This window comes from Peromyscus leucopus, unplaced genomic scaffold (genome assembly GCF_004664715.2).
Source record: "Peromyscus leucopus breed LL Stock unplaced genomic scaffold, UCI_PerLeu_2.1 scaffold_875, whole genome shotgun sequence".
NCBI classification, from domain to species: Eukaryota; Metazoa; Chordata; class Mammalia; order Rodentia; family Cricetidae; genus Peromyscus; species Peromyscus leucopus.
The window spans coordinates 51,003-78,212 of NW_023505811.1; the positions used below are offsets into that span (position 1 = coordinate 51,003).

The following is a 27,210-nucleotide window of genomic DNA, read 5'->3' on the forward strand; positions in this document are numbered from 1 at the left end:
TGGCGGCGCGCCCGTTGGACGCCCCCCCGGAGTGGCACAAGGGGGGCAGACCTCCTCATCATGGCGGCGCGCCGGGGCTGTCGCGCTGAGGTCACGGCGGCGCGCCGGGGGGGCGGCGGCGGGGGGAGCGATTTTAAAGGGACAATGTCCCCCGAGCAGTGGAGGCAGCGGCAGCTGCGGAGGCCGTGGCACCGGCACCAAGAGCGCAGCAGCTGTAGCGGCAGCGACGGCCGCGCGAAGGAGGGGAGTTCCCAGCCGGCGGCGACGCCTCCCGGGTGAGGCCAGACCCAGCCTGGGAAGCCGCGGGCGGGGCGGGGCTGGAGCGGGGAAGGGTGGCCTGGGCCCGGCCGGCCGGGCGGGACCCCCTGGGCGGGGGGCGGGCGGGGCCTACAGGGGCGGGGCCTGGTCGGGGCGGGCCGTACAGGTGGGGGGAGGGGCGGGGGTCTCAAGGCAGGTGTCTCCCCCACACCTCGGCTCGTCCCGCGGGGTCTCCCGCCCCGAGGTGCAGGGCGAAGGGCGCATTCTCGGACCCTAGCTCCCCCGCAGGGTGCGTCCGCGCAGCGCCACCCTACCTCTGAGACCCCTGCGGCGGGTAGGGTGGGGAACGACCATCTGGACCGGAGCCCCCCTCCAAGCTGCCAAAGTGCTCCGAAGTTGCGGTCCTGCCCGATCCCCGCCGGCAGTGCCCACCCCAGTGGGCACCCGCAGGTGCTTTCTCCAGGCCTGGGCAGGACCCCCCTCTGCCAAGACTGTCAACCCACCCCGTATAGGCCCGGGAGCACCCAGCCCCGAGGGCAACGCCTGCTACCAGGCCTGGAGACCCGCCGCCCCCGGTTGCCTGGCCCGGCCTCCACACACCGTCTCCACTGGCGAGAGGCCTCATTCCATGCCTTCACTTTCTGTCTACCTGAAGGTATTTATAGGTGGAGAGGACAGCCGGCCCCCTCCCCCCAGGTCCTCTATTCGTAAACAGGAGCCCCATCGGTCCCTTTCATCCTCCGGCCAGAGCAACAGTATCGGTGGAGGATGCAACCAATATTATTGGGAAGGTGGCAGGGTGGAGGAGCCCAGGCTTGGTATGCATGAGAAGATCATGCTGAGGAGAAGGAAAGGGTTAATAGTGGGGCCACTTGAGACTGTGGAGAGGTTAAAGGGGTTAACTCTGGATTAACCCTGCTAGGAGAAGGGTCCGAGCGTGGAAAAAGTGTAGGGGTAATTGTATGGGGCAACAGAAGTGAGGAAAGTATGAGGGCAAAGATGGGTTACTTGATGAGCTGGGAGCGTGGAAGTGGCTGGATCCTGTAAACTGGAGGCATGGCTCCATAGGTTGTGCAGCTCCAGGAAAGCCAGGAAGCAGCTGGAAAGGTGAACTGTGAGTGAGCAGTGGGAGGAATAGGGGAAGGGAGAAGGATTCATGAGGGAAGACTGGGTGACTTGAGTGTGCATGTGTTAAGTGAGATAAATGGAGGCTGTGAAGAAGCCGGGAAAGAAGAAAGTTTGGTGTGCTGAAGCTTGCTGACAGTGGAGGTGATTGGGTTATGATAGGATGTGAATGGGCCTCAACACTCCCTCACTTCAAATGAGAAGTAAACTGAGGCAATAGGCCTCGAAGGTGAGGACTGTGTGTGTTGAGAGAGGGGAGCGTGAGACAGAATTCCTTTCTTGCCTCTCCTAAGGTCTCCTTTCTTTGTCCCAGGCCCACAATGTCCTGCTGAATCTGCAGGTACTCAGTGAAGATCCGCAGCTAGCACCATGGAGGGGTTACTGGCAGGTGGCCTTGCTGCCCCAGATCATCCTCCGAGCCCAGAGAGACTGCCTGGCCCAGCTCCAAGAGAGGACACGAGGGTGGTGCTGAAGCTGCTGAGGGGAAGTGACATTTTCGATCTACTCATTACCTACCAATCACGAAGGAAGACCACGAGACATTCTGGATGGCCGGAGTGGCATTTCTGGTAAGAGGGCTCTGTGGCCCTAAGGAAGCATCCCCCACTTAGTCCCCAAGGCTCAGAGAAAGCAGGTAACCCAGTTCAGAAAGGGCTGAGTTGGATTCGAGTTCTGCTTCATGTCCAGAGCCTTCTCGTGGTGCTCTGCTTAGATTTTTATTTTGCCCTTAGGAAAACAGATGCCTCTGTGAGCCCGTGACCATATCACAGTTCCCTGAGGAGCTAGGATTCATACTTGGATGGCCTGCTCCCTCCTCTGAGCTAGATATTCAACAGCTGCATCCAAATACCCATACCAGCATCCCGAGCTCTGCACAAGCCTCTTGCTCCTCGGAGGCGACCCATTCCCATCAGTCTATCTCACTCAGCTCCTTCTTGCAGTCTTGAATGGGGTGTAGCTCCTGAGCCATGGGCCAAAACAGCTTGTGCCCTCTAGTGGTAAGGTAGAGACTAGGCGTTAGAGATGCCTGTCACCCCTTTCTGCCTTGGTCTACCCAGTACAAGGGTAGCTCTCACGCTGTTCCCTAACCTCACACATTGTTGTTCATTCATTAAATACTGAGCACCTGCTGTGTGCCAGTTTCTGTTCTGGGTGCTGGGGAAAATAATCATGACAAAGAGCAAGATTCCTGTCCTCTAGGGGTTGGCATTCTAGAAGGGAGATGGACAACAAACCATTGAACAAATGTCATAGGGGAGGTGAAGACGGAGGCTATGCAGATATTAAACAGAGTCCAGGATCATGCCTGGGGGACCTGGGAAAAAGCCTCTGAGGAAGTGCTATTTGAGGTAGAGCAGGAAATGAATGGTGGGAAATGCCTACAGGGTGGTGGGAGCACTTGGTGCAAAGGCCTGTGGAGGGAAGGAGCCTGGCATGCCTAAGGACCTAACGAGAATCTGATGTGACTGGGGAATACTTCTCCCTTCATCTCCCTGGTTGTCCCCAAAAAAACACTGGCTCCCAAGAACTTCAAGCACCTCTTTGGTGGTTCCTATATGCCGAATTCTTTGTGTGACCTTTGTAGAGATAGCTCAGGTGTTCATTATCTCACACTAGAAATGGGGAATCCAAGACCGAAGGATGAAGTCAGCATCCCAGAGTCACAGAGTCACAGGGTCAGGCAGTAATGTGGCCTCACAACCCCTCCTCCTCCTCCTTTATTTTTATTTTTATTTTTTGTAGAACTGGAGATTGCAACCTAGGCCCTGCGCACTCTGCAAACACTGTTCACCTAGCTCCATCCAGCCCTTCTTTAATTTTTAAATAACTTCTCTTTCATCCAGTTTCTTTCTTTTCTCCTTGTGTTTGTTTTGTGCAGTCTCCTTGTTAAGCAAGCACTGTACCACTAATCAACATTTTCAATCTCATCTTATTTTTTTTATATATATATTTTTAATGGTATGAAGTATGCATGTGGATATGTGCACGTGATTGCTGGTGCCTGCAGAGGCCAGGGCATTAGCTACCTGGAGCTGGAGTTACAGACAGTTCTGAGCCACTGGGCCTCCTCTTTTTAAGTTTTTGGTTTTTTCCATTATTATTATTTATATGTATGTATGCTTTGTGTCTACGTGTATGTCTGTGCATCTCCTGCATGCAGTGCCTTCAGAGGCCAGAAGAGGAGTGAGATCCTTGGGATTGGGGTTACAGGCAGTTGTAAGTTGCCAATGTGGATGCGAGTCCTCTGGAAAAGCAAGCAGTGCTCTTAACCATTGAGAGCGTCTCTCCAGTTCCTTTTTTTGTTTTTTTGGTTTTTTTTTTTAGATTTGTTTTTGTTTCTTGAGACAGGCTTTCTCTGTACCCCTGGCTGTCCTGAACTCACTCTGTAGACCAGGCTGGCCTTGAACTGAGAAATCTGCCTGCTTCTGCCTCCCGAGTGCTGGCTTTTACAGTTGTGTGCCACCATGCTGCTTCTTCTTTAGTTTTTGAGTAATTTTTCTTCTTTTTTCTCCTTTCCGTTTTCTTTCTTTGTTTTGTTGTCCTTCCACTCAGCCCCCGTTCCCAGATCCCTTTATCCGTAGCCCCCATCTGTACTTTTGAAAGCTCCTTGGTCTGCCCAACAGTACTTCTTGCGATGCTCAGGGATTTATGAACCTACCTTCATAGAGTCACGTAGAGAAGGGGACTAGGCACGGCCATCCCTGTGTCATGGACCCCTTTATCTGGGGCAGGGAAGATAAACACAAACCAAGAAGCAGAATGAGGAAGAAGCAACCTGAGGGAGAGGCGGAAGTTATCCAGACAGAGAGCCCTGACTTGTAAGGGTTTGGAGGACTGCTGGCACCTGCCGGTGTGAGGCAACAGGGGGATGGTGGGTAACAAATCCTGAGGCAGAGGGTTATCCCTGCGCTGTCTCCTCCTCGGGACTCAGGGAGTAGCAGGACTTTATCCCAGGTCACACAGCTAGCCTGAGCAGGGCTGGGGCTTGACTCTGTGGGAATTTAAGAAATCTATAGCTTCCAAGGGACTGGGCATTTATTCTCCATGTGGCATATGACCCAGGCTGGAGAGATGGGGAAGGTAGGTAGGTAAGTAGGTAGGTAGGTAAGTAGGTAAGTAGGTAGGTAAGTATGTATCTTCACCACCCCATACTCTGACTGGAGAGCAACCAGGGATTCGTGTGTGTACCTATTTCACAGCCTAGGTAGGAGGAGAAAGAGGCCACCAAGAAGAACCAAAACCCATGGGTTCCCTGAGCAAATGGGAGCATAGGTGGGGGGTGGCTGCATTGAAGCAGGATCATAACATGGGAGTTAGAGAAGGCCTGGATGTCTCTCCCACTGCCCTCTCAGCCTGCTTGACCCCCGCGCCCCACCTTCGTAGACTAGACGCTTGTCCTCTAGGAGTCTTGTGATGTCTATAAATAGGAACAGCCTCTGAGGCTGCTATTCCATCCTGAACCCTGGGCACTCCCTCATCCCCATGAAGCCCTCAGAGCCCTCAAGGACTCCCAAGAATGGCACCCCCAAACTTCTCTGCCTGGACAAGGATATGCCCACTTCCTGCTCTGTCGTCCATTATGGCTCTCAGTCCGGACCCTGCCCAGAGCCCCATTGCAGTCCCATATACTGCTGAGGTGGGCTTCGCAGGGGCAGCAAAGTCTTGTGGGACTTCCATGTTCCACTCAGATCACTGAAGAGTCTGGTGCATGCCTGCCATTGTTTGGTGGGACAGGAGTCCTGGAACAAAGAATGTGTCATTTCTGGATTCATGGAGGGAATGAATCAGAGCACGGAGAAAACAAGCCTGAGGCTACAAGTCTAGCCTCCAGCTTCCACCCCAGGACATCATCAAGCCAACCTTGACACCACAGAACACCCACCTCCTCCTTCCCCATCGCTGTTTCTCTGGATGGAATTCTTCCTGTGATCTCATTGCCCTCACCAGTGGCCCCTTGAAGCTGGGTTCATGGCTGTTTGCATGGTACTGAGGAGGAAACCGAGGCTTGGAGCCTGGAAGGTAACTTCTGGTGGTGCTGCTTGGCCTTGCACTTGAGCTGTTGACGTCAAAGCATAGATTCTTGGCTGCCCGCAAGCCGCAGGACGCCTGACTTAGAGTTTAAGTGGCTCGTGGACACCCTTTCCTCCATTTGTAAGCTGTCTCGGGGGACCCCACGTGGCAGGAGCAGTAAGGGATTCTGCACTGCCACTGACTCAGAGTTGCACCCCAGGTGCCTCATATGACCACAGGGACTTCTGGATCCCCTTCATTGTGGAGGTGTCTGGCAAAGCCTCACCCTCAAGTGTCTCAGATATAGGTCTGCTTGGTCTCCTTCCTCAAAGTTGCTGCCACTAAAATAGGAGCCTCGTTGGAGCTGCTCACACAAAGAGGCCACTGTGCCCCCCTGGCTCATGGAATTCTTAGAAACAGCCATTGCGCATAGCCGTCAAATCTGGGACACTCAGAATTTCAGAAACAGGACACCTGGGACCCTCAGACCCACATCGCTAGACTGTGCTGGGGCTGGTTAACCACTAATCGGTCACCCTCTCCTGATTAGCTCTATCTGTGACATGTCCAGAAGAGACCCTGTTTCTTATGGTTGTTTTCCTAGCCCCACTTTCCTCTCTAGCAACCCATCATAAAACTTCAGCCCTTAAATCCAAGAATATCCTGCTCCCTGTGGGTCTATCTCCATGGTTCTCAAATGGGGACACTCAGGTCCCACGGGGGACACTTTAGGAATGTTGGAGACATTTTCAGATGACATGATTGCAGAATAGGTGGTATTAGTGTCTTGTGGGCAGGGAGAGGCCAAGGACATTGTTGATCATCCCACAGTGGTGCAGACTGCCTCAGCCAGAGAAGGACCCTGTCCAAGTGTCAAGACTAAAGCCACTCTGCTCTTGATATGCAAATTTTTGTGCCCCTGCCCCACATTTGAGAGGCCATGCCATTGTTACAGCCCTTTTGTCAGGCTCAGCAGACAGACCACACCTTCCTGACCACCCCTCATTTCATTCTTTTATCCCCAGTAGTCAGCTTTCAATTCCCAGGGAAAATTGGATGGTGGGGGATTGGAAGAATCTGTGCCAGCCTCGCCCTTTCTGGACCATCCTCAAATTGAGGTGGATCCAGCAATTGCATCTGTCAGGCCCTGGCCAGGCACAAGTTCCCCAGCGTGTTAACCTTGGCCCAGGCAATTGGCTTCCTCCCTGCTTGGCATGCTTGCCATGTCAGGCAAGCGTGGCGGGTAGAAGCGCAGGCCAGGATTCTGTGGTGGTTCCAGGCATTGGCTCTACAGGCGGATAATGGAGAGTTGGCTCTATCTGTGTTGTTGTGGGTGGTGGGCATTCCCAAGAAGGGATTCCATTCTAGATTTAGGCCTGGAAAAGGGTCCAGAAGGCAGGCATAGGCCACACGTGGCTCAGGGTGGCCAGGTTCCCACTCATGATCTGGCATGTGTTTGTTTAGTACTTGCATGCCAGGTGCTGGAATGCTGCCATGAACAAGGCTGCAAATGTCCCAGTTTTCAGGGGCTTAAATGCTTACAGGGGACCAGACATGCAGCTACCCACAGAGGGAACCTGGCAATACCTGGGAGAGCTGAAAAATAAATGAAGCAGATGCAGCATGGTGCACAGGCCGTATCACAGTACTCAGAAGGCAGAGACAGGAGGATGGACGGACATGAGGCTAGCTTGGCTATAATCATGAGTTCTAGACTAACTGGAGCTTCATAGCAAGATTTGTCTCAAAAACAAAACAAAGACACATGTGGTGACTCATGCCTGTTATCCCAGCACTCAGAAGGCAGAGGCAAGAGGATTGTAAGTTTTGAGGTTAACTGGTCCAAAGAAAGACCTTGTCTCAAAAGCAAAACTAAGACTAGGCATAGGAATACACACCTATAGTTACAGCACTTAGAAGGTAGAGGCAGATCGGAGTTCAAGGTCTCCTCAGCTACATATTGAATGAAGGTCAGCCTGAACTATGTGAGACCATGTACCACAAAAAAATAAAAATAAAATAAATAAAAACCAAACCAACACATAATCTAACTTAGTAGCACAAAATGAATGTTAGGTTAAAAGAGATAACCATAACATCTCATTTGAGTAAGTAGTCCAAGAAGTACCAAGTGCAGAAGTCCTGAGGCTGCTGGACATAGTGGAGCACGCCTTTAATCCCAGCACTCAGGAGACAGAGCAGGAGGATCTCAGTGAGTAGAGGACAGTCTGGTCTATAGAGTGAGTTCCAGGACAGCCAGGGCTACATAGAGAGACCTGTCTTAACACTTACACACAACACACACACACACACACACACACACACACACCCACACACGAGGTGGTGAGGCCAGAGAGAGTTAGGACTCAAACCTTCATAGGGTGGGAGTTGGGGGAGAATGCAATCAGGCACAGCAGCAAGAGTCCAGGAAAGGCAAATGAAGTTGGAGAACAATAAAGACCCAGACCTCAAGTGTATGCCATGGTGGCAGTAGGACTCTAGCTTCTTCCTGTAGCTAAATGAGAAGCATATGAGTTTTCCCAGGGTATGACTTAAAAACAAACAAACACTACCCTGGTTGCTGAATGTGGGAAGCTGGAAGGCCAGCAAGTCCCTGGGGTCCTCAGAGACCTAGGGGATTCCTTCAGAGAACTCCTTTCAGGTACGGATACGGAGTCAAAGCCTCTGAGGATATGGTTTGGGGCCTATAGGGCCTTCTGAGATGCCCCACAGGCTCTTGGAGCTGAAGTATGGAGGCCCTGCCAGGGGAACCCGGCCCTGGCCAGGGGGACCCAGGCCCTCAGGGTCTCCCTCTCTGTTGCAGATGGGCAGCCCATCCTGGCTCAGCGAAGCCCTCCCCTGTCCACTCGCCACCCATCGGATCAGCAGCTGGTGAGTGCCACGCTGGCCCTGACTCAGGTAGGGTAGGGGGACGAGCAGGTGTGTCTAGGCTCCATGAAGCCCTCTGGGAACGAAAAGGGACAAGAGGAATCAAGAGGCCAGGCAGGAGGAGGTGGCGCCCCATAGACAGCCCTGGGTGTGCACTGGGCAGGAGGGAGGTCTGATAGCAACACAGAAGGTCAACTCTCATTACCCTGCCAGGAGCCAGGCCAGAGAAGGACAAGTCTGTAGGTTAGACCTTGGAATCCAGTCTCTCTGTTAAGTGATGCTTAGATTGATGCTGTGCCTCTCTGAGCCTCAGTTTCCTCATCTGCAAAATGGAAAGTTAGCTGCACAAAATGTTTTCACAAATTTACCTTGGAACTCAAGAAACTTCGGTAGAGAACAGGAATCAACCAACAGCCACTACTCTGATTCTTTGTTTGTTTGTTTGTTTGTTTGTGTGCTGGTGACTAAACTCCAAGGAGGGAAGTCACATAAGGTCAATGCACGGTGCTTGCCATCTGCCCCGAGTCACAGCCCCAGCCTTGCCACTCTTTATCAGAGTCTGGTGGGTCTAACGTATGACTCCTGTAACCTCGAGATCCACAGCAGTCCAGAACTGAGTAATAACTGTTGCGTTCTGCTCTTTGCTACTGCACTGAGAGGATGGCCTTTTCATAACGCACGGACACCCATGGGGCTTAGAGAGAGGCCCCGTGGCCTCCACATGCCTGTCTGTACGACCTGTTTCCTCACTGATCCATGGGTGCCATCAGTCTCCCCACCCACCTTGTGAAGGCAGGCTCTTAAAATGAAGGGAGCCACACATCAGTAACCCCAGCACTCAGGAGGCGGATGCAAGAGAATCAGTTCAGATCTCCTCTGCTACAGAGTGAATTCAGCAGAGTGGACCACTGAGACCTGTCTGAAGAAGAAACATGTATATATATATATATGCACACACATATGTATATATGTATGTATATGTGTGTGTATGTATTTGTATATGTTATGTGGGCACAATGGCACATACTATTCTCCAGAACCTGGGAGTTTAAACAGTCTTGCGTCCAATACCAGCCGGGGTACTAATGGGACCCTGTCTGAAATAAATAAATAAGCTAGCCCATCCTGGTAGTACAGATCTATAATCTGCAGCTACTCCAGAGGTTGAGGGAAGAGATCTTGAGTTCAAAACCTACTGAACTACAAGTGAGTTCTAGCATATTTAACAAGCTCTGTCTCAAATTGTAAAAAAAAAAAAAAAAAAAAAAAAAAAAAAAAAAAAAAAAAGGGAAAGGACCTAGGAATGTAGTTTCTACGGCAGAGTGTTGTCTGCCGTGAACCAGGCCCTAGGTTTAATTCCCAGCACTGGGGACAAAGAGAGAAACAATCAGAATGCTTAGATTAAAAGTCCGGGGTGGGATTTAGCTCAGTGGTAGAGCGCTTGCCTAGCAGCACAAGCCTGGGTTCAGTCCTCAGCTCTGGGGAAAAAAAAAAAGTTCCGACCTGGTGTTGGTGACTACACCTTTAATCCCAGCACTTGGGAGGCAGAGGCAGGCAGATCTCTGTGAGTTTGAGGCCAATCTAGTCTACATAATGAGTTCTAGACTACATAGTGAGACATTGTGTCCCCTGAAAAGAGTTCTATCAGTCCAGCTTACCAGGCATCAGTGAAGTAAAGTGTTCCCTGATTCCTAAGCACTTGAGTTAACTACTTTACACTATATCTTGTGTAGGGTCATAATCCCATGGGAAAGGTTGGCAGCTTTTAAATGAGCACCTGCCTTGTGTGATCGTTTTGCATTTGGTGACAACTGTCGAAAGTTCCTTAGATATTGTATAAGGAGACAAGATTCCTGACTCTTGAATCATCTCCATTTTTAGGATTGGAAACTGAGGCCAGAGGACACTTTCCTCATCTACTCTGACCTCCAGCCCTACCTATCTCCCACCCAGGAAGGTAGGGTCACTGAACCATTAGTCACTCTGCTCTGCCCTCAAGGGGAGGAGTTCATCCTTTGAGCTGTCCTGCCACAAGTTGACCTTCACAAATTTGGGGGAGAGATGTGACTAAATCGCCACAGTTTGGGAGGACCAAGACAGAAGAAGCTGTGACCCAGGTCAGAGCTTGGACCTCTCTGGGAAAGGTGAGAGTTGACTGTACCACAGATTGGGGATGCTGTCTTGAGACTCTATCCCCAACCTGTGTCTCTGCACTATTCCCCATGATTGCAACAGGGCTGGCTGAATGGACAGGCGCACCCTAAGAGTTGAACCTGGCTTTGATGCATACCTCTGGAAAGGTCCACGTGGACTTTCGCACTCTACCCTATTACTCCCAGCCTCTCCACAGTCACCCTTAAGCTGGATTTCAAGGAACTGCTCCAGCCAGCTAGACGACTCCCATCACTTACTGCCCTAGGGAGGGAGCTGAGCTCGCGCTAACCTATCCCATTGGCACTTCCTTGCAGCTACTGGGATGGAGACAGCCTGACTTTCAGCCGGGCTCCCACCACCCATCTTCTGGGCCCTTCCTGCATCCCTTGATGTTCAGGGGTCTTGGAGCACCTCATGGTCCAGGAGGCCAGGGAGGGCATCCTGTCTGAGCAGAGGTTCGAGGACTCAGTTATTGTGAGAACTATGAAACCCATGCCAAGCTCAAGGCTCTAGAAAGTTCTTGCACCACCAGGGTGAAACTGAAGTTCTAGAGAAATACCCTCCAAGACCACAAGTTTGACTGGCTCCAAGATGCAGATGAGCAGGGCCTCTGAAGGATGCAGGGTTACACTGGACCTCCTGCCCAGCCACCGACTGTCCCTTCCTTCAGGAGGGTAATTGTGCAGTGGATGACTCCCAAGACACTGGACATGGAGGTTGTGGGTACCAGAGAGGACTAGAGGACTTTGCGGACTGGCCAGCCTTCTGAGTGGGGCTCCACACTCAGCCTCAGAAGTGGCCACACAGACCTGACAGTGAACTCTGAGGCATCTGTGGAGCGACTGCAGCCCCTACTGTCCCAGTCCAGACGGAGCCATACCTGTGTGAACTGTTGCAGGAAGTAGCTGATGGGGTGGACAGCCAGGAGGAGGAGGAGGAGGAGAGCAGCAGCTGTGTTCCCATGCATTGAGTGCAGCATCTACTTCAAGCACAAGGAGCACTCCTAGAACACATGAGCCAGCACCGCCGAGCACCAGGCCAGGAGCCCAGCTGACCTGGCTCCACTGGCTGTAGCGAATGTGGCTGGGCCTTCACAGAGCCTGCTGCCCTGGAGCAGCACTGGCAACTACACCAGGCTTCCCGGGAGAAGATTATTGAGAAATCCAAAAACTGAAGCAGTTTCCAGGTGACGAGGGCGTGAGCGCGCTGCAGTCCCCAAGTGTGTCTTTGGCACCAATTCCTCTAAAGCCTTCGTGCAACATGCCAGCTGCATGTGCGTGAGATACTGCCCAGCCAGCAGGCCAAGGAACCTTTCAGGAGTGGCAGCCCAGTCATAGATGTTAGCACCCTCGTCTGTCCCTCCTATGGAGACTCCTCAGACCTCAGTACCTGCATCTACTGTGACTTCACAGCACCCAGCAAGAGTCTGCTCAGGGAGCACACAAGGCTCGTACATGCCATGCCCACTGGGAGGAGGATGGCGAGACCTTGAGTCAAACCTCACTAGCCAGCCAGGGACTAGCCAGGATACATACTCCACTTCCTGATACTGCTACCATGGACTATTTTGGCAAATCTGAGCCTCTTTGGCCTCTTTGTGGCAGGAGAACCCTGCGGATATGACCAGGGCCTAGCCCTTCGCCTAGACATCAGCAGCGAGGTGTGAGAATTTCCCACTGTTAACTCAGGCGAGCGGCTCTCGGAAAGCTGGCCTTTCCTTCCCCTATGGCTTCTGCTTCCTATTCCATACAGCTCAATAGAAACAAAAGCACTGTCATCTGCAGAGACGGGAAGACAAGAGTCACCCTTGGAGTGAGGAGGAGGAGGAGAAGATGAGATGTAGTGCTAACTTCTGAAATGGATTTCACTTCTGATATAGGGCTTTCACCCCAGCCATCCCTAGCCTCATCCCTCAGCCAGCCCTAGAGATGAAGCAGACTTTTCAAGATGCCCTGCAGGCCAGTCGAGGCTCACAGGATCAGCAGCAGGCAGCTCCAAGGAATGGTGCCCATTGTTCTGTGTGCGAAGCTCAGCCACAAGTCATGGCTGCAGCCAGCCGGGCATCCCCAAAGCTGCCCCCTGAGGAACTGGGGCTGGGAAGCACCCACCCTTGACTTCCTGCTCCTAGATACACCTTTGGGTGATCACTGGGTCTGGACACACTCCTAGAAGGGGACACGGCCATGGCTCTAAAGCATGAGGAACGGAAATGCCCCTACTGTCACTGATCGTTTCCACAATGGCATCGGGCTGGCCAATCATGTCCGAGGCACCTGAACCGTGTGGGTGTCAGCTACAATTCGGCATTTCATCTCTGCAGAGGAGGTGAAGGCATTGAACGCAGTTTTCCTTCCAGAAGAAAAAGAAAAAGGTTAGGCATCGGCCTTTGCTTTGGGAACCACCTCCCTCTCTCCATGCCTGGGAGGCACAGAGCTGGACAGCAGAGTTCTAAACTTACTCACCTCACTCTGATCTACTTTAGCATCCTGAAGGGGAGAATTGGGGTCTCCCCTTCTTGAGAGACCTGGGAGCCATGGCAATGTCACACCAAATGTTGGTGGATGTTCAGGGATGCCCTGGTCACAATGGCAGCTGGAGGAAGGAGTTTGGCACAGCAGTCAGCCCCAGGCAGATAATCCCATTGATCCTTTCATGCAATAAATGAACTGGGTCATCTCTGTTCTGGAACGTGAGGCCATCAGTGAGCTAGACAACAGTTCTGCTTTCTTAGAACTGGTGGCCCAAGCAAGTAAAAGGACTCTTGTCGGGTTTCAGAACATAGGGGTCCTTGTGCATTGTGAAGATTTCCAGGAAAGAGGTTCTGATTCCAGAGGGCTGCCTCTAGGGAGAACAACTGGTAGTTTCTGATACGGGTAGTTCACAGCCCACTTGAGGAAGTGCTAGTGTGGTGTTTGAGTGAATGAAGTACACAACAACACACACACACACCCACACCACACAAACACAGGAGAGAGGAGAGACTTTGCTAGAGTGTTGGGTAAGTGGTAGACAGCTAAGAAGCTAGGAAGTTATGACATCAAGTGACCAGGGCTTAGAATCTGAGAGAAGAAACCCTAACTCTACCTTGAGGGCTCAGAGAGGCTCCCATACATGGGCATCCCATCCTCTACTTGTCTATTTCTTTGTACAGCCTACATTTAATGTATAATACTGGAGCAATGCCAAGCAAAAGTAGACATGGAAAAGGTATCTATCCTGTACTCTCATATTGCAAACCCAGAGAAGCCTCTTCTAGGAAGATGTCCCTAATGCTGCCTGATGTGCAAGCAGGGGGTCTGAGAAATCAGACTTCCTGGAGGGTCTGGTTTGGGGAGGATGCATGAGCTGAAAGTTTCAGGCCGGGCAGAAGCATCGACAACAGAAGGGAAGGCAGGCATTCCAGGATGATCTGTAGAGGGGGAGAAATCCTGGGAAAGGGGTAGAGGTGGGGATGGAGAGTGGCTCCCTTCACCACTACCCCAGCCCAGGAAATCTGTGTCTTTTTTCTGCAGTGGCTAACTTCGACCCTGGCACCTTTAGCCTGATGCGATGTGACTTCTGTGGGGCTGGTTTTGATACTCGGGCTGGCCTTTCCAGTCATGCCCGGGCCCACCTTCGTGACTTTGGCATCACCAACTGGGAGCTTACCATCTCACCATCAACATCCTGCAGGAGCTGCTGGCCACCTCGGCAGCTGAGTTGCCCCCGAGTCCCCTGGGCCGTGAGCCTGGTGGGCCACCTGGAAGCTTCCTGACTTCACGACGGCCACGCTTCCCTCTCACCGTGCCCTTCCCATCCACCTGGGCTGAGGACCCTGGGCCAATCTACGGAGATGGTAAGGGGAGGGAACAGGCCAGACTGGAGTCCCTACCCTTCCCCAGAGGTACAGAGGGATGGATGGGTGAGTTGGAGGGTATTCGCTCTGCTTTCCTGGAAGCATTTTATCTGCCTGTAATTTTAGCCCTCAGGCTTAGGCAAGAGGATCGGGGCCAGCCTGGGCTGCATGGCAAATTCCACGACTGAGCCAGGATACACAGTCAGACTTTTTTAAAAAGCATATTAACAAATTATCTCATTAGTATCTTGCCATATAGGGGTAATTTCTGTTTTATTCAAGGGCTGGTTCATGGCCCTTTCTAAATCCAATTTCTCAGTGAGTTCTTTCTAGAAGCAATGGCACTTTATAAGCACAAAGCCATTGAACTCCTTTCAACAATCCTATTAAGGTGGGTGTTTTCATCATATCCATTTTACAGAGGAGGCATCTGAGGCACAGAGAACTTAATTTACCGCCCTAAATTATATAGCAAGAGAGAGCTAAGCTTTACAATCCAGGTGGTTGGAGAGCAAATTCTTTGTTCTGGAAAAAAAAAAACTCCTATGTTGAACACTATATCCACTAGAACTTTGTGAGATGCCAGAAATAGTCTTTAACGATTTGTGCTGGCCTGGAAAATCACTACTGGCTACATGTGGCTATTGAGCACTTAAAATATGGCTAGTACTGAGCCACTGGTGAGCTTACTGTAGTGGATGGTACAGATCTAGAATCTAGATTCCAGCTGGGGATGTTGCTCAGTGGTAGAGTACATGCTTAGCATGGGCAAAACCCTTAGTTTGGTTCCAGGTACTCACTACAAAAAAAGAGTAGAATCTGGTCTCTTAGATTCAACTAGATTCAACCAGTTCTTTCCAGCAACTCTGACAAAACCCCTCTCATACTCAAGCAATTGCATGTACTAAGATTTCAACCCCTGTCATCTCAGATTTGCCCCCCCCAAAAAAAAAACAAGCTGGTAGGTCAAAGGATTATCTTCTTTTGCTTTGATGTGCTGGACATAGAACCCTGGGCTCATGCATGTGAGACAGATGTTCTCACCACTAAGCTATGCTCCTAGCCTTAGGATTGTTTGGTCGTCATCTTAGAAAGAACCTATGGATTATTTGCTTTGTTCCAGGCATACATAGGCAGATCTGGACTCTGAGCATCTTGTTTGGTAGTGTCTTGAAATCTAGAATCAATATTTGGTGTTAGATTGCAGAATGGACACAAAAGAACTAGAGGAAAAGTGAAGGACCTGATCTTGTAAAAGTTGACTTTCTGGGACCTTTTTAAAGGCAGAGAACTCAGCTGAGCATGGTGGTGCATACCTTTAATTCCAGCACTCCAGAGACAGAGGCAGATGGATCTCTGTGAGTTCAAGGCCAGCCAAGGCTACATGAAGAGCTCCTGTCTCAAGAAACAAAAATGAGGGTCAGAGAACTCAGGTGTGAGATGTAGTTGAATGAAATTTCAAACTCCTTGGCTCTGAGGAATGAAACACTCTAAACTGGCAGAATTAATGCAGTTACTGGGACTGGGCTTTCTTCTATGGTTCCTCTACCTCCAGCTTCCAGGCTCCTGCCTAAATGTGTATTTTGGACTTGGCTGGATCCATCCCATCTGTAAGCCAAGTAAAGGCTCTTGAGAATTGTAAAGGATGGGGAGGGAATGTCAAAAGTTCATCTCTTCCTTGAACAAGAAAGGAACTGAGCACAGACATACCTCAGAGGTATGTGACACCTGGGGCTTCTTGCCTTTGGTAAAAGATTGCTCGCCAGGGATTCAGCTTTTCCACCTGATTTGGTTCATAATGTCTCTGGAGTAGCTGGAAGGTAGAGCCAGCTTTAAGGATGTCTGGATCTGTAGAAAGTAATCTATGACAAGTCCAGCTCTGACCCCTTTTCCTGTGTTAGCCCAGCACAGGCCTGTATATCATGCTCACATTTATTTGGCTTCTGGGCCAGACACTCCCAAGGATCAGACCAAGTACTTAACAGTCAAATTCACTTATGACCAAAATATTTCCACCAAAAAATCAGTGTGTCACTCCCCAAAGGAAGCTGGCCCAAAACCCTGGGTGTGAGGAAGTAGACAGCTTTGCTTTGGCTGTCTAGAGGGAGGAGAGAGTTATGGCCTGTTCAGGGAACACATGGAGATAGGGGATGTTAAGAAGTGGCTGAAACGATCCTAAAAACTTTGCAAAGTAATGGTGTCCCAAATCAGAGCCAGGTTGGGGCAGTGGCCCTGCGTGGCAGTTCTTTTAGTAGGCTCTTCCCCTTTTGCCAAGTGAGCCAGAAGGGGAGGGTATCAGGTTGGGGGCGGGCAGCAGTCAGATTCTGCCCCACCCATCTGTCAAGGAACAGCTGGACGCTCCAGTTTGAAGTCGGGCGGGAGGAGTGTAGGGTGCTAGAATCGTTGGTGAAGAGGGACCGAGTTTCTTGGATTGCAGGACAGCACTATCTGAGATCAGCTAGATAGATACCAGGGTGACGTGGGATGGGAGGATCATCGTGGTCAAAGATCTAGTGTCTTTCAGGATTTTTCTAGAAAGTTAGCCTTGAATAAGACAAAAGAATGAGACAGGGTCTCAAGGCATGTGTTAGCACTGCTGTCAGGGTTCTAATTCTGAATGTTAATATTGGCTGAAGGGTTCCCCTGCTAGCCGTAGGGATGTGCGGATCCGGGTCTAGAGCAGCTGCTGGAGGCGGCTGGAAGCTTGGCCTGCGTACTTGAGCCCTAGCGCTCCAGGCAGCTCCCAAGAGCTTGCGAGCCGGTTCCTCGGCGCCTAGAGCATTTCGCTCGAGGCGCTCGACGCTCATCAGGTTGCCCTGGGTGCGCCCGGAGGGGCGGAGCAGAGCACGCTCGGCGGTCGCGGCGCACGGCGCTCCGCTGCTTTCGCCTGGGCGGCCGCCCCGCGTGCGCCGGAGCCAAGATGGCCGCCTCCACCGCCCAGTGCCGAGTGACAAAAGCGGAGAGCAAGGCGGCGGCGGGCCGCGCGCGGGGGGCGCCCGGGAGCGCGCGACCACGGGGCGCCCTCGCCAGGTCCCCCGAGTCCAGGCCCGGTGGTTCTCCCGGCGCCGCCGCCTCCGCCGCTGCCACCGCCGCCGTCGCGGGACGGGCCCAAGGCCGAGCCGGAGCCGGGACCCGGGCCGTGCCCGCGCCCGCGCCGGGTAAGAGTTGGCGGAGGGGAGGGTTCCGGGAGGGGAGAGTCGGCGTCCCTCCCGCGTGTGCCGCCGCTCCCGCAACACCCGCCGTCCGGTCTCCGTGGCCCCCCCACCTCAGGCGCTCGGCCCCGGGCCTCCCTCAGCCTCCCGGAGGGTCCAGGCTTCGGAAGCACTCTGCCGCCGCTCCTCAGGACTCTCGCCGGCTCTGACAGAAGTCCCCGGCCTCTCTTGGAGACTCAGAAGCTCCCAGTTGTCACGGTTCCGATCCCCTCAGTGTGGAAAGCCACTTTTGGCCCTGCCCCATCTGACAGACGCGCCCACTTCTACCTGGAGACTTTGACAAAGTCCTCGGTGTCATGATCTCGGTAGCCTCCTGACCTATCTTCTTGCCTCTGTGATTGAGCAGGGAGCGACCTTCCTAACCCCCTGCCCTATTGCATTCTACGGTCGTCTCCGAAGCCCATCTGACACACAGTCTTCATCCTCAGCTCTTGTTCAGAATTCGACTGCATCGCCTCCCAGTTTCCCCATCCTTACCTTTTTAATGAAAACTTAGATTAAGAAAACTACCTTGATTCCTTCTCCCTACATACCTCTTACCCGAGAGGCGCCTCGCTGGATGGAAGCTTAAGAAACTTCGTGCAAACTTGTGTCATTCCCATTCTTGCTGTCCCGGAGTTGGTCCAGGGTCCAGTTCTTACCTTGTCCCATTTACAGTTCAGCTGATGATGAATAGATTACTGCTGGGACTTGCTATTTGTATTTGAAGCTCTAGCTCCTTGTCTGGTGGAGATTTCTCCTCCCTGTCCTCAGCTTCCTGCCTTTTCTGCCTTGCCTCTCTGGTCTCCGACTCTGATCTTTGTCTCTTTTGACTGTTCCCACTTCACCCCCTTATAAGTTCTACCCAGAGAGGCATTTTCTCTAAGATGTCCTCAGGAGTCTCAGCTCAAACTTGCAATGTGTTCTCAGGCCAGTGAACCTGCTGGACTGAAACTGCTATTTGTCTTTCTTGTCATTGGACAGTCTCAGTGTCTCTGCATTGTGCTGCTGTGGGATTTATGGTACAGCCTCAGCTCTCATGGAATGAGTGGCTTCCAGACGTGAGAGCAGATGCCAAGATGAGGAAGAAGTACTATTCTTTCGGTTCTCTTCTTGGGGTGGACAGCCTATTGATTGGGCTGAGCCTGTCTCCTCCACCCCACAGGCCTTTTGTTCTGAGGAAAACACAATGGTGGCCATGGACTTGGGGTCTCCTTTACTCCCAAAGAAGACCCTGCCTGTCTCTGGGACCCTGGAACAGGTGGCCAGTCGGCTGAGCAGCAAAGTGGCTGCAGAGGTTCCTCATGGCAGCAAACAGGAGCTGCCAGACCTCAAGGGTGAGTGGCCCAAGTGACAAGGCATGTGTGCTGGCCGGGATAGTTCATGCTCACAGAAGCAGTCTCTGGCCTGGTCGTTTAACATGGTTCCCAGATTGGCACTCACCTTCCTTCCAGCACTATAAGGCACCAAGGAGATAGAGACCCAGCTGTCTTCTACGTTGACTTTCTATAGCATTGGCCACATGTGTGGTCCTTGGCTACTACCTTACTGGGCGAAGAAGGGGGCATCCAGGGAAGCAGTGGGCAAGGTGGGCAAGAGATCACACTCAAACCCAGGTCACTAACCAACCTTGTTAGTTCTGAACTTTCACATAATACATATTTGTTTTTCCTGTAGACTACAAGGTTGTTGAGAGTGATGATAAGCATCTTACTAGTTCCTAGTATGTTAAGAGGAGCAAAACCAACCTCACCTTTGTATCATTGAAGTTGGGCAGGGAGGTCAAGAAGCAGATGGGGAGTGGGCAGGGGCCATGGCTAGGACCTCTGACTTAGCATTTGAAGCATGCATCGAGTTACAGAGAGTAGGTTACGTCTTAGCGCCATAGTATGATGTAAGTGTATGTGTACACGCATTTGTGTAAGAGTGCTGCCAGGGCATCCTGGTATGTCGCAGGTTTGAAAGACATCGCATCCCCACTGCCTGCACCACAGAGGATGCAGCCTTCTGCCATATGCCCTTGAACACAACCCTTGCCTTCTCTGAGCCTCAGTTTCCTTACTTCCAAACCAGAAATACTAACCCCCACCAAATTAGAACTGTTTGTCAGGATTAAAGGGGTTTGTCAGAAGCAGAACACTTACTTACTTTGAACCTGGATAAGGAGAAGAGAATGGGTTAGTATACCTGCAAGGCCTCATAGCCTTTCATCCTGGCCCCCATCTCACCTCCAGCCAGAGCCTGACCACCTGTGAGGTCTGCGGTGCCTGCTTTGAAACACGAAAGGGCCTGTCCAGCCACGCACGTTCACATCTGCGGCAGCTGGGGGTTGCAGAGTCAGAAAGCAGTGGTGCTCCCATCGACCTTTCTCTATGAGCTGGTTGAAGCAGAAGGGCCTGCCTGATGCTCCCCTTGGGCTGCCCCCTAACCTGACCAAGAAGTCCAACTCACCAAAGGAGTTGATTGCTGGGGCCTCCAGGCCTGGCCTGCTCGCCCTGGCCAAACCTATGGGATGCCCCCTGCTTTAACAAAGCCATCAAGTCACCTCCAAGCTTCTCAGCCAAGGGCCTGGCCCACCCATCCCAGCTCTCCACTCCTCAAGAAGGCCCCACTTCACTCTGGCAGGATCTCCTACACCCAAGAATCCTGAAGACAAGAGCCCCCAGTATCCCTGAGTCCCCGGCCGACCTCCCAAAGGCACAATGGCCCAGTCTGAGGATGAGGGGCCTCTGAATCTCAGTGAGTGTGTGGTACTGGGAGCTGAGGGGGGTTGCTGGGTGTTACATGATCCTCAGATGAGGACCAGGGTAGGAACTGAGGCCTGCAGCTCCCAGTTTCTGGTCATCCAGGTCAGTACTGATTGAGGCATTCATTATTGTCTCCTATTGGGCTGTCCTAAGATGATCATTTTCCCCCCATTCTGCTGATCTTCCCTGGAGGCCTGCTACAGGTCTGAGCCTGCTAGGGTTCCTGCTTGCCACTTTGCCCTTCTCTGGACTGATGGTGGGGTGGTGAAGGGAACCAGGGTGCCTGTGGACCTGGACTAGTGGGAGTCTGGGATATTTTGAATCATACAAGTAGATGAGTAGTCTACCAGACGGGAAGTCCTTACATTGTCCCTTTTTTCATGTCTCTTGGCCATCTATGACAAGGCTTCTCCCTGTTTGTGCACAAAGGTAGAGACCCTCCACTATGGCTGTCTTACACTTGGCAAGTGTGTTTGGGAAGAAACCCTCCAAGTTCAGCAGTCAGGTTTTGAGGTGTCCATCGTGTTTTCCCATAGGTTGGCAGGTTTTAGAGCCTGACGATACCTATGTTTTCTGGCAGCCCCTTGCACTGAATCTGCTGTGGTTTTAGGGGTAGGCTTGAGTCTGGTGGTGCCCCCTGCTCTTCACCTTCTGTCTTCTCCCATAGTTCCCCTAGCAGAAGTCCCAAGGAAGAGGCCCTGGGGCATCAGGATTTGTCACAGAACTACATCCTTAAGCTCCCTACCTTCACTTGATGCCAATGAGCTAGGCAGGGAACAGGCTGCCCCTGCTACCTGAAACCTCTAAAAAACAAACAAAAACCTGTCTGCAGCATGAAACTTGGACCCCTAACCACCTGGGCAGCTGAAAATCACACCAGACCCTCCTGCTTCATCCCCTAGGGCCGACCAAGGTGGCGGCCGTGAACCCCCCCTGTGTTTTGTCTCCGCAGCTTTAGATAGTGACGGGGCAGAGAGCTGGACTGCCAGCTGTGCGGTGCCTGGTTTGAGACCCGCAAGGGCCTGTCCAGCCACGCCCGTGCCCACCTGCGCCACCTGGGCGTCAGCGACCCGGATGCCAAGGGATCCCCCATAGACGTGCTCCACGGGCTCATCAGGAGGGACGGCATCCAGATCCGCCTCCCACCCGGGCGGGGAGCCCTGGCCCAGCTGGGGCGGCCTCCTTCTGCCTCCACGGCCCTCTCCTTGCTCCCTTCCCCACCGCCGGCCAAGAAGGCCAAGCTGAAGGCCTCGGGTATGGCCATCCCCTGGGGGAAGCAGGACCTCTCGGCCGCCGGCATTTTCTGGGCCTCTGATGTGGAGCCATCTCCTCTCAACCTCTGTAGGTTCTCGCTTCAGCCGCCCTTCCTCCCTGTGGGCCCTGGAGCCCCTCCCTGGGGGTCATGGCCCCCTCCCTACTCCCTCCCTGTTGTCGTAGGGAGTAGACAGGGGCCCTTGGCAGTGGGGCCTGCTCAACCCAGAGATTTTGTTGGCAGTGGGCTGCTGGTACTTCTCTCTTGGTCTTGACCTCTGTCACCATGACCCTGCCTGAGAATGAAGGCCAAGGGGAAGGTCCTACCTTTTGGTGTGGAAGGTGCCCTGGGTCTGGACAGCATGTGTGGCACCTAGGCTGGCTGCGTCCTGTCTCCTGCCCTGTCCTTGTTGGGACCCACAAAGCTGTGGAGTGTTGGTACTGCCCTCTGCTAGGACAGAGGTCCTGTTAGTTCTTAGAGCCTCCCCTCCCCTCCCTTGCCTCTGCCCAGTGTCTGACCCCACCCATCAGCTCCCTCACTTGCACCTGCCTTCCACTACTACCCCTAGCCTATGGACACATGGCTGCCCATGCCTAGCTGGACAGGATACTCCTGCAGGTAACTATCCTGACGATGCTCCCAATTCTAACTGCCCCTTTTCCTTCCTGCTGCAGCTTCAGGCCCAGAGCCAACAAGAGACATCCGCTGTGAGTTCTGTGGTGAGTTCTTGAGAACCGAAAGGCCTGTCCAGCCATGCGCGCTCCCACCTGCGGCAGATGGGTGTGACTGAGTGGTATGTGAATGGCTCACCCATTGACACACTGCGGGAGATCTTGAAGAGACGGACCCAGTCCAGGCCAGGTGGACACCTCCACCCACCAGGGCCTAGCCAAAAGCCCTAGCCAAGGTGGTGGGTAGCGGAGGTCCTGGCAGCTCGCTAGAAGCCCGCAGTCCCTCGGATCTTCACATCTCACCCCTGGCCAAGAAGTTGCCACCGCCACCAGGCAGTCCCCTGGGCCACTCAACAACTGCTTCTCCTCCTCCCACGGCCCGGAAGATGTTCTCAGGCCTTGCTACTCCCTCCCTGCCCAAGAAACTGAAGCCTGAACAAATGAGAGTGGAAATCAAGCGGAGATGCTGCCAGGGACCCTTCATGGGGAGCCACACCCATCTGAGGGTCCCTGGGCCCGCCTCGAGAAGATATGGCACCCTTGAACCTGTGTAAGTGTGACCCTATGTCAGGGCAGGTAGACCGTTTGGCTGGATTTCCTCCCTATACCCCGTAGGAGTATCCATAGATCCCAGGACTGAAATGGAAGATACGTAAGTCCAGAGAACACAGGACTTGCTGCTTAGACTCCTGTACCCAAGCTGCCACTTGTTTCTGTTATTCGTGCAGAAGAGGCAGAATCATGTAATTATATCTAATGTCCTATATAGCCAATTGGTAGTGGCCTCCAACCAAATTCCTAGGGAGAATAGCTGCAAGGATCCATTTAGTAATGTCTGCCACTGGCAGGAGTAGAGGGATGGCCTAACGTTTCTGGTAATCCAGTACTTGACATTTGGAGCCAAATTTGAGTCAAGATGTCTGTTTCATCATAATGTAGTAGAAAGTGAGTTGGGCAAGTTTCCTCATTTGGAAGATGGAAATCCGTATAATCCCCTGCCTTGTGTCTGTACAGTTTTCTTGAGAATTAAGTGTGATAAAGCATTTAGTATGGTGCCTGGTTGCAAAAATCTCCCTGTATGTTGTAATTGCTATCATGTTACTGTTGCTTGCTTCCCTGGCACTCCGTCACACTATTTCATTCTTGGGTTGATGGTCTGCTATATAAGCAGGCAAGTGTGGCTGAGCTCCATCTTAGAGCTCATACGCCAGCTCCCTGCCACATGCTCTGAACCCTTCTGATTTTAGACCCTCCCAGCAACATTGGGAGATGAGGTTTTCATCTCCATCTTGCAGAGAAGGAAACAGGCTCAGAGAGAGGAAGTAGCTTACCCAGCCTCACTCAGGGAGACCTGTGAAGCCAGCTAGAATTTGAGGTCATAAGACAAATAGAAGGGGCTGATGTATGAAGGGCCTCCGGAGGCCCAGATGAAGTAGCAGTTCAGTGGACTCTGAGGGCCCAGTGAAAGTAGCAGTTCAGTGGACTCTGAGGGCCCAGGTGAAGTAGCAGTTCAGTGGACTCTGAGTGTCAGTGTGGCCTCCGGAGGCCCAGGTGAAGTCGCAGTTCAGTGGAGTCTGGAGGCCCAGGTGAAGTCCAGTTCAGTGGAGTCTGGAGGCCCAGGTGAAGTCAGTTCAGTGGAGTCTGGAGGCCCAGGTGAAGTCAAGTTCAGTGGAGTCCGGAGGCCCAGGTGAAGTCCCAGTTCAGTGGAGTCTGGAGGGAGGGGCACATGGATAGGGACATCCAGAATTGCCTTGGGCTTTGAGCTTGGAGCTTCCTGCCCATAGCCACTGCTTCCTTCTCTTCCCCCTACCCTGGACCCCTTGCAGCATCCAGGCAGAGCCAGTGCGTGACATCCGTTGCGAGTTCTGTGGTGAGTTCTTCGAGAACCGCAAAGGCCTGTCCAGCCATGCGCGCTCCCACTGCGGCAGATGGGTGTGACTGAGTGGTCTGTCAATGGCTCGCCCATCGACACACTTCGGGAGATCCTGAAGAAGAAGTCCAAGCTGTGCCTCATCAAGAAAGAGCCTCCAGCTGGAGACCTGGCTCCTGCCCTGGCTGAGGATGGCTCCCCCACAGCAGCTCCTGGGGCTATGCATTCCCCACTGCCTCTGTCACCCCTGGCTAGCCGGCCTGGAAAACCAGGAGCTGGGCCAACCCAGGTTCCCCGGGAGCTCAGCCTGTCACCCATCACAGGGCCAAGCCCTCAGCTACCAGCTACCTGGCCCAGTGGCAACCAACGGCCCCAGGAGGACCGCTTCCTCCCAGCAGAGGTCAAGGCCAAGACCTACATCCAGACTGAACTGCCCTTCAAGGCAAAGACTCTGCATGAGAAGACCTCCCACTCCTGTAAGCAGTGGGTGGTAGGGTCTGGGATGGCATTTGTCAGGCAAGCAGGGCCCCTGAGGCAAGGTCCCTGTGGGAGGTGGGTTTAGCTCCTGGGTATGCCTGCACTCTTAGAACAGCAACCTCCTCTGTCTGTAGCCACCGAGGCCTGCTGTGAGCTCTGTGGCCTTTACTTTGAAAACCGCAAAGCCCTAGCCAGCCATGCGAGGGCGCACCTTCGGCAGTTCGGTGACAGAGTGGTGTGTCAACGGCTCCCCATCGAGACGCTGAGTGAGTGGATCAAACACCGGCCCCAGAAAGTGGGCGCCTACCGAAGCTACATCCAGGGTGGCCGCCCCTTTACCAAGAAGTTCCGCAGCGCCGGCCACGGTCGTGACAGTGACAAGCGGCCACCCTTGGGGCTGGCACCTGGGGCCTGTCCCTGGTTTGGCCGAAGTGCTGGGGGGAGCCGGGGCCTGAGGCTGGCAGGGCAGCCGACAGTGGTGAACGGCCTCTGGCAACCAGCCCACCTGGACCGTGAAGTCAGAGGAGCACCAGCGGCAGAATATCAATAGTGAGTGCTGGTGAGGAGGGTGGGAGGCAGTAGGCACCTTCTAGGGCTCACTTGACCACTGCATCTTAGTTGCTTAATCCTCTCCCTTACCAGTATGCCATTCTACCTGTGCATATGGTGGCCAGTCTTGAGTCCCAACAGCCTCCACCCCTTGTGCTCACAGAAAGCAGGGGTGTCTGCAGGGCCCTAGCCCTCCTCTTCATCACCTATCCCTCTCTGATTTAGAATTTGAACGCAGACAAGCCCGCCCCCAGATGCCTCTGCAGCTAGGAGTGGTGAGGAGCCAATGACCTGCAACAGAAGCTGGAAGAAGTGCGGCAGCCCCCACCCCGGGTCCGGCCAGTCCCCTCCCTGGTGCCTCGCCCCCCCCAAACATCACTGGTCAAGTTTGTGGGCAACATCTATACCCTCAAGTGCAGGTATGCTAAGACCTAGCTGGGCCTTGGCTATTTAAAGCCTGGAAATGTTGCTGTCTCTGGGCAGGTTGGGAGTGTGGGTCCCATGGGCTGTTTGGGGTATGGCAGGACCCAGGTTAAGGGCTTCTTCTCACTGACAGTGGAACTTCAGAATATCACCCTGATACCCTGAGCTTTGTAGCCAGCCAGACTTGGGTTTCAGTCCTAAATCACTCCACGGCTTGGTGACCTCAGGCAAGAGCTTATTTGCTCCCTGCCTCCATTTTCCACCTTTAAAAAGAGTCTAACCTAGTGTCGTGGTGCACACCTTTAATTCTAGCACAGGAAGCAGAGGCAGGCATATCTGTGAGTTCAAGGCCGCCTGGTCTATGTAAGAGGTCCTGGCCAGCTAGGGCTACAAGATAAAATCCTTTCTTTTTTTTTTTTTTTTTTGGTTTTTCGAGACAGGGTTCTCTGTGTAGCTTTGCGCCTTTCCTGGAGCTCACTTGGTAGCCCAGGCTGGCCTCGAACTCACAGAGATCCGCCTGGCTCTGCCTCCCGAGTGCTGGATTAAAGGCGTGCGCCACCAACGCCCGGCTAAAAATCCTTTCTTTAAATAAAACATTTCATACAGACCTATTTGATAGAGTTGTAAGGACTGAATTTAATAGCAAAGCACTGAGAACCTTGCTGACACTTAGTTATGAACACACACACAATCAGACACCAGCAAATAGGGACTTTTGAGACCTGAGGTAATTCAACTCAGGCTATATAATACAGGCCAAGTCAAAAGTAGCATCCAAACTGAGCATGATGATTCAGGCCTATCAACCTAGCACTTGGGAAGCTGAGACCAGAAGATTGTCACCAGTATAAGTCCAGCTGGATTACATAATTTCTGGGACCATGAGCTATAAACTTAGAAACCATGTCTCCCAAAGAAACAAAAGGAGAAAAAAAAGTAGAATTTCAACCCAACTCTCTGGAGCCACAGAGCTCAAGCTCTAGGCCTATGTTCATTGGAGGCCTAGCTTAAGGCTACCATAAGGGAGAGAAGGACGACAGATCTTGTGAGAGACAGTTTTGCTTCTCTCTACTCACCACCATCTCAGAGCATACACATCAGGTGCAGAAGCACTTGGAGAATCCTCTGCTTCCTTAAAATTAAAGACTTCATGCCAGCAGACCCTGCCATTATTCCACAATAGAAGAGGTGACTGTCCATTAGGAGACACTTCCCTTGAGTCCTGGTCTTGACATTTCTACACTTAGTAGTGGTAGATATGCCTAAGCACTTGCACTGAATCACACTTCTGCCTTTCTTTAAGCATTGGCCATTTGCTTTCTGTTTTCCTATGCAGGTTCTGTGAAGTGGAATTCCAGGGCCCACTTTCCATCCAGGAAGAGTGGGTGCGGCATTTACAGCGGCACATTCTGGAGATGAACTTCTCCAAAGCAGACCCTCCGCCTGAGGAGCCCCAGGCCCCACAGGCACAGACAGCAGCTGTAGAGGCGCCCTAACATACAAGCATTCCAGATCCCCTCTTGTACCACCTGTCCCTCCTGTTTCTCCTCTGTGTCCTCTTCCCGTTTCCCTTTCTTTTCCGTTTCCAAAGGAGCAGCCAAAACCTCAAACCGGCCCCCTTGGGGCCGGGCACACTACAACCTGGGCGCCGGGAGCCAGCTAGCACCTTCCCCAACCTGAGGACTCTGGGCCACAAGGGTACCTCCTTGAGCCACCTGGTTGGTCCAGCAGGGGCAGTAGCCAGGCCTTTGGTGGTGG

General features: G+C 52.7%; 1 pseudogene; it reads left to right on the top strand.

Annotated features, from left to right (window-relative positions):
- The first annotated feature begins 1,752 nt into the window (after nucleotides 1–1,752).
- Nucleotides 1,753–27,042, top strand: LOC114680872 (annotated as a pseudogene).
- The last annotated feature ends 168 nt before the right edge of the window (nucleotides 27,043–27,210 follow it).